The sequence below is a fragment of the Pinus tabuliformis genome, chromosome 3_1 (genome assembly GCF_031772625.1).
Source record: "Pinus tabuliformis cultivar Carrire ecotype Pingquan chromosome 3_1, CPIR1, whole genome shotgun sequence".
Taxonomy (NCBI): Eukaryota; Viridiplantae; Streptophyta; class Pinopsida; order Pinales; family Pinaceae; genus Pinus; species Pinus tabuliformis.
Genome location: NC_142301.1, coordinates 752,259,274 through 752,266,097, shown reverse-complemented (window position 1 = coordinate 752,266,097; position 6,824 = coordinate 752,259,274). Strand labels below are relative to the sequence as shown.

The 6,824-nt window shown below is 37.4% G+C and overlaps 1 pseudogene; it reads right to left on the bottom strand.

Moving 5' to 3' along the window:
* Positions 1–678: 678 nt before the first annotated feature.
* LOC149189553 (calcium-dependent protein kinase 34 pseudogene) lies at positions 679–5,847 on the bottom strand (annotated as a pseudogene).
* Between the last annotated feature and the right edge of the window lie 977 nt (positions 5,848–6,824).

Genomic DNA, 6,824 nt, shown 5'->3' with positions numbered 1-6,824 from the left:
ATATAGGAGGTGAATTAAGGCCAATTAAGGCCCATATAATTACTCAATAATGAGGCTCATCAGCAACCATTAAAAAAAAACAATAATCTCTATTATTACGCTCTTATTTCATAGCAAGTATAATAGATTTTGAGTCAACTGCTTCTATGTTGTATAGTTTTCAATTGCTGACATGGGATTTCTATGATCCTTTAGGAACTTCGAAACACTCACAGAGGCTGAGAGGAGGACAAACGAGTCCTTGATCTCTATCTTTAGTTTCATATTAAATCTATTGGACTTGTAGATCAATGCAAATCATAGGTATTGTTGTAGTTGTTGGAAAGGCAGAGAAGCTAAAACATAAAATTCAGCCAAAAAATATGAGTTACGACTTTTTTATTGATCACACAAAATTTGATTCTTACAATGAACCTGGTAAAGAGTATTTAACTTTTTCTATTAGCCACACACCTAAAATATCTTGATATACAACCACACACTAAAAATCATCTTTTTTTTCCATATTAAAATATTTATGCAATATAGCATCTAATATACCTCATTCTATCTCTGCCAAAATGGAAGTAAACCAAAAAAACATTATAGAAAAATGTAAAATATGAAGCCAACACTCCATATATCTATTTTCTCGTACATAGTGTCAACGCAATATTTCTAAAGCCACATAATATGCACCTAAATGAATGAAAGGCCAAAATCAATGGCCTTCAAAGGCATGTTTTCATCCTTGGTGAGAAACCTAAATTCTCTGGCTTGACATCACGGTGTATGACACCCATTGAATCACAATTGTGCACCACCTTAACCATGGTCCTGCAAAGTGAAGCAGTTGCTCTCTCACTCTAATGACCCTTGGAAATAATTCTATGAAAGAGCTATCCACCAACACAAAGTTCCATGACCAAATCCATAAAATGCTTATCCTCATAACCACCCTTCAACTCTCCTATGTTTGGTTATCCAGTTAGGTGGTGCATGATCTGGATCTCCCTCCTGACATCCTCTATATCGTTAATGTTGTTTAATTTCCTGGTTGAAATGGATTTGCGAGCATATGTCTGAAGGATTTTCTTATGGGTACAAATGTATGTGACGAAACTGCACTTATCCTAATTTTTTTCCAATAATGTAATAGGGCCTTACATCCTCCATTGGCTTGTCTAAGACCAAACTACACTCATCCTAATTCTTTGCCAATAGTGTATTAGGGCCTCACATCCTCCATTGGCTTGTCTTGGATTCAACCTTTCTCCATGTTGCCAAGAAATAACATGACATAAGAGCTACAATTAATAAGAGCTACATCCTAATTTTTTGCCAATAGTGTAATAGGACCTCACATCCTCCATTGGCTTGTCTAGGATTTGCCCTTTCTCCCTGTTACCAAGAAATAACACGACATAAGAGCTACAATTACAACCTAAGACACCTTTCAACGTTAAAATTCAAAATTTGCGGAACCAAATCAAATTTATTAACCAGAACCTAAGAACAATATTCTAATAGTTTCAACAATAATTAAACTTTCTTTGTTTAAATTCAAGGTCAAAATTCAAATTGAACACAATAGCTAACTTAATAAAAATGATATTGGAATGCATTCAACTAGGGTTTAGGCCTACTTTTTTTTAGATAGAGAAGTGGCTTCTAAGTTTTAGCTAGTCATGTGTACTTGAAATCCAACCTGTAAATATATGTAAAAAAATAAATTACATGTTTATATAATCATAATTTAAATTTATATAATTTATTTATTGATTACTATATATTTATATATAATAATATATAAATTTTAATATATAAAACTAAGTTATAAATATTAATGATGTGAATTATAAAATATAATTAAAATTAAAATTATCTAATATCTTTATTATATTAGGAATGCTATATATATGAAAAATATGAATTTCAAGTTATTTTATAGTTTAATTTTTTATTATCTATTTTATTTGTATTTTTCTCTATTTTTTTATTATTATGTTGACCAGTTTGGATAGAATCTTTTATTAATACAATCACATAATTGTTTTTGTTAAAAAAATAATTTCATTGAATAACTTGCATTATTTTGTTGTTAAATATCAATGCACATTATCTAAGTTCTCTATATTGTTTATAAAATCAGTGAATTGAATCATTTTGCACTAAATCATTATTGTTATGTAAATAAGCACACATAGATTTTTATTATCAAAATATAAAGTTTACATTAGTGATTACATTTTAGAAGTCGGCTAGATGAAGGTCATACTAGCAGAGGGATGCAACAATAGGAAACAAAGAGCCTCATGAAAGACCAGATAGAAATTAAGTGACAGATCACTAGGCCACACCAAGAGACGAGCGCCCACCATAAAACTACCTTCAACTTATGAAATTGTGACAGCATAGGAACACCAAAAGAGAACAAACACAGAAGAGTAGATAGATATCGTAAAAGACATATAGACATAAAATCCATGATGCATCAATCGAACACAACTTGGAAGCACAATGCTAACACCAATGGTGAGATAGGTATGCACTGGTCTATTTCCATAATACCCAAGCGCCATCTCCAAACAAACACGCCTCGAATCACAATCGAAATTTTATGATAGCCACAATAAACATATAATGTAATAGCCCTTGGTTGATTTTTCATGTAAATAAAATAAGACCAAGGTCATGGTACACTTATTCCAAGATGAATGTTTTGAAAAACATAGTGATGGGTATCACTTGTGATTAATTTATGGCTATGGAAATTGGCAATGGAAAAGTGGAAATAATTGGCATTTTATTTATGAAATAAAGGAAAATAGGAGAAAAGGAAGGTGAAGAGACACATATTTGCATGTTAAGGAAATTAGAGGGAAAATGAAGGAAACTATAGAAATTAGAGGCCTCAATGATAAAAGGGCTTTTGAGGATTAGTTCATAGATTTTGCAAGTTAACCTTTTGTCAGTTCAGTTTTGGAACTCTCTTCATTTCTCTCATTCTCTCATGCTATTGCACACTTAGAGTATTCTTGGAACATTCTTGGATCACTTTGGCATACATTGGATTTGGAGAAAGAAGGAAAAGGAAAGCAGGAAAGTGCAAGGGGATAGTTGGATGTAACAACCCTAATGAAAATTCCATTTAATAGAAGTTAAAAACAATAACCATGGATGAACATGACACTTATTCCAAGTTGAATGTTAAGCAGGACATCCTAGGGAGTGTTCATTTGGTTGTTTATGGCTAAGGAAATTGGCAAAGGCAATGGCTAAGGCTTTGGAAAGGAAAAATAGCATTTTTGGCACAATTATTTATGAAAATAATGGAAATTAGGAGAAAAAGGAGGTGAAAGGTTACAGGTTGTGTGTGAGGAGGAAAATGAAGGAAAATAATGAAAAATGAAGAAAATAAAGTCCTCATTCATAAAAGGCTTCTAAGGATTAGTTGGTAACCTTTTGTCAGTTTAGCTTTGGATTCCTTTCATTATTCTCTCTCTCTCTCTCATACTCTTGGACACAGAGTTTTCTTGGAGCACTTTGGCATTGAGGCAAGAAAGGAAAAGAAGGCAAGAGGAAGCAAGGATCAAGCAAGGAAAGGCAGGATCAAGTAGCTACAACTAGCTTCATTATAGGTATCGACTTGCATGTGTATTTTCCTTTCTAGATTTGGCATGCATGGTGTTGCATGTGGTTCTTTTCTCTCATGGCATGGGTTTTTCCAGGTGTGACAATGTTTTCAGCTTAGCCATGCCATTTCCAGATAGCCATGGTGTGATGGGTTTCTCATGTTTGGTTGAGTTGGATTGTCAGATGGATTCTAAGCTGAGTGAGGTGGATCTTCAAAATGATAGAACACATGGCCTAGTAACCCCTGAACCGAACTATGGGTTGCAGTAAAGCCAAACTTTGTGTTGCTTCGAATGGCCTAGGAATCCTTGCTGGTGAATGGCAGGATATGCAGTAAAGCCTTAAGGTGGGTTTCTCTTCGTTGGGCCTAGTAATCCTGGGTTTGGGATATGCGGTAAATCCTAGAGAGTTGGTCCTGGTTTAGGGCCTAGTGATCTGGGTTTGGATTGTGGTAAAGCTTGAGAGACTAGGAGATAGGAAAATTCCTCATGGTGTAGGTGGATAAATCCAGTGGCATCCATTCTTGTTTGGCCAAGTGATCAGGTGGAGATCAATGTAAAGCCTCTTATGATGTGTTCATTGTGTTGTCCAAGTGATTCGAGATGGATTATGATAAAGCCAGATATTTATTTATGAGGGTGAGGTGGTTTAGCCTAGGTATTCCCTAGTTGAGTTCTTTTGACTTGAGTCCCACATTCATGCTCAAAATATGGCACGGGGGTGAATGGTTGAAGAGAGATTTGGCTCAGTCATTCTATGGTCGAGCGGAACGTGATAGTCCCATCTCTGGTTGGTTCATTGCATTGATTAATGAGAAATTTATTCCCTTGATTTTCATGTGGAAATGTACTGATGTATATATGGATTTTGATGGCCAATATGTTTATTGCATTTTTGTTCCTATTATGCTGGTTATATGCACATTTTATGACAACAGCTATATATGTCTCTCAGCATTTTTTTACTTGTATAAGAATGTATAATGTGTCTATGACCTAATAGAGGATAATGCAACAAATTTCATGAGGGAACAATGGTTCATAGCGATTCTCAAATAAGTATGAGATCTCTACACTTAATTATGTTATTTACACCTATAGGTTACATGTCGATAATATGTTTGATGAATTTCCTATCATGGCTAGTAGGGTCTGGTTAAGGTCTTGATCAAATATTTACTTTTGCATCATTTCTTCCTTGTACTTTACTTGATTATGAGCTTTCATTACATTCTGGGCAATGGCTTGGCCTCTGGGCCTAAAAAAGTGGCTTAATTCCTAGGGTCACTTGCACAGAACTGGCAAGTTTGGTCCACAATCGCTGGTAGGTAGGCCTATGAGAGTGACTTTGGGTTTTTGGTCGCTCCCTTATAACATGAGAGTGACTATGGCCTAGGAGACCTAAAACAATAATGGGACCTAGGGACAGGTTTTCTGAGTGGCTAACTTGTCTCCTAAGGGTTCTATTGATGATGTTAGATGACTATGTGTGATGTTCCTGTTAGCTCTGCTACATATCTTTGATTTCTAAAGGTCGGAAGTGAGCTTAGTCCTTGGTCATGCTCAAAAGAAGCCCATAACGGTCACTTTCTCCTTTTTCCTTTGCCCCGCTCATTCTCCCTTCATCAGTCCTAAAAATAATTAATTCCTTTATCGGGTCCGGGTTTAATCGCTATCGCAAGTCACATCCATGTGTGTGTAAAGGCTGCGCCCCTTAGCTTCCACCGATGCGATATTGCGATGCGATCTGATCGCACATCGCCATACATAAAGGCCCAAAATTACCCAAAAACCCGATCCGATGACTCCTGTCACGCCTGATAAAGCCACTTGCCTGGTCACTTCTCCACCATCCAATTAGCTCCGCCAAGATCGGACGGCCTTTGCACATTTCGTGCCCACAAAGCGATGGGACGTTAGCGCGCGATGGAGAGTGGTTTTTCTCTCTCCTCTGTCGCTACGTGTCACGCGTTGAATGGAATCGCACGCCCTCACCCTTTTACCGCCTAACGCCCAAAGGCAGTGCGATCGATACCGCTTACCGCTTAATCCTCCATCCCTGCCTGATAACCGTCGCGTGCCTTTGCCACCCGATCACCGTTGGATCTGTCCTCCCGAGATCCAACATCCCACGTTCATCCCGCTCTCGCTTCTTCCGATATCCTCTGCCAGGCCACCTTCGCCGTCTATCCCCCCGATCTGACGACCAATCTTGCTCCTTCATCCGACTCATCCTCTCGCTATGCAATCCACATCCCTTGACCATTCCATGTGCCCGAAGGACAAAGGTGGCCGGCCTTCCAGTACCATTTGCTATTGCTCCTCAACAACCACATTTAACAAACAATATGGCCGAAGAGAAAAAGGATAGAGCATGAGCATGTAACTGCATTTAACAGTTATGGAACTTCATTGATATGAACACTCTAACTGCCTGAGAGGATAGCAGAGCACCTGAAAAGATCAGATTCATCTACTGAAGCAAGAAAACACACTGAGAGACTCCATCAGGCAGTTAAATGTAGTTGGTGGTCAATTAATACCCCTCCATACCTAAATTGGCCAAGTTCCTTTGTAATAAAACTCTATATATACCCAAAAAACAGATGTAATCAGGGTTGATGGTTGATGCTTTGATGTAAGGTTCAACTTCCGGAGACTGTAACTATTTTGAAACTTGTAGCTTCTCGTCTTAATTTTCAGCTAATACAAGCTTCTTTTGCTATTAATTACTCACCTTCCATTTCTCTTCTGCTCTAAGATGTGCCCAATATGTTGTCTTCTTGAGCTTTTCATGTTTAGCATTAGAGGAGCTGTCATCCTATCTCTGTGTTAAATTCTTGTATGTGTCATTGAATAAGTTATTCAGGTTTCTCTTCGTCTAGTGTTAGGGAGTTGTCATCTTGTATGTGCATTAGTAGATTAGATTTGCAGGCTTCTTTACTGGTTGCAGTCGGCCATCACATGGTCTTGTGCATCTGCTGGTGTGGTCAGTATTCTCCATATGCACCCAATCCTTAAACTGTGAGTAGTTGGTGGTCTAAAGCCTTGTAGTCTGGGGGTGTCCACGCATGTCTGGAGTGAGACAAAATAGAAGTGGTTATCTAGCTTGGGCAAGCATCATCCCTTCCATTAATCCATTTGCAATAATAAGTTGAATTTAAATGTTTCCAGGCATCTCTGAGCTACAACCTAGGAGAGTTTCTTAGA